This window comes from Charadrius vociferus, unplaced genomic scaffold (assembly GCF_000708025.1).
Source record: "Charadrius vociferus isolate BGI_N301 unplaced genomic scaffold, ASM70802v2 scaffold2415, whole genome shotgun sequence".
Taxonomy (NCBI): Eukaryota; Metazoa; Chordata; class Aves; order Charadriiformes; family Charadriidae; genus Charadrius; species Charadrius vociferus.
Window position 1 is genome coordinate 7757 of NW_009648432.1, and position 252 is coordinate 8008.

The 252-nt window shown below is 57.5% G+C and overlaps 1 protein-coding gene across 1 annotated transcript in view; it reads left to right on the forward strand.

Moving 5' to 3' along the window:
• RECQL4 (RecQ protein-like 4) overlaps positions 1-252 on the forward strand; it is a gene marked incomplete at both ends in the record, with an annotated part of 14336 nt that overhangs the window by 6138 nt on the left and 7946 nt on the right.

Here is a 252-nt window from a genome sequence, read left to right on the forward strand (position 1 = left end):
CCCTGGGCAGCCTGTGCCAGCGCTCTGTCACCCCAACCGTAAAGAAGTTCTTCCCTCTGTTGGAACGGAACTTCCTCTGCTCCAACTTGTGCCCACTGCCCCTCGTCCTGTCACTGGGAACCACCGAGAAGAGTCTGGCTCCATCCTCCTCCAACCCCCCCTTTAGATACGGGTATGCCATAATAAGGTCTCCCCTCAGCCTTCTCCTCTCCAGGCTAAAGAGTCCCAGCTCTCTCAGCCTCTCCTCATACG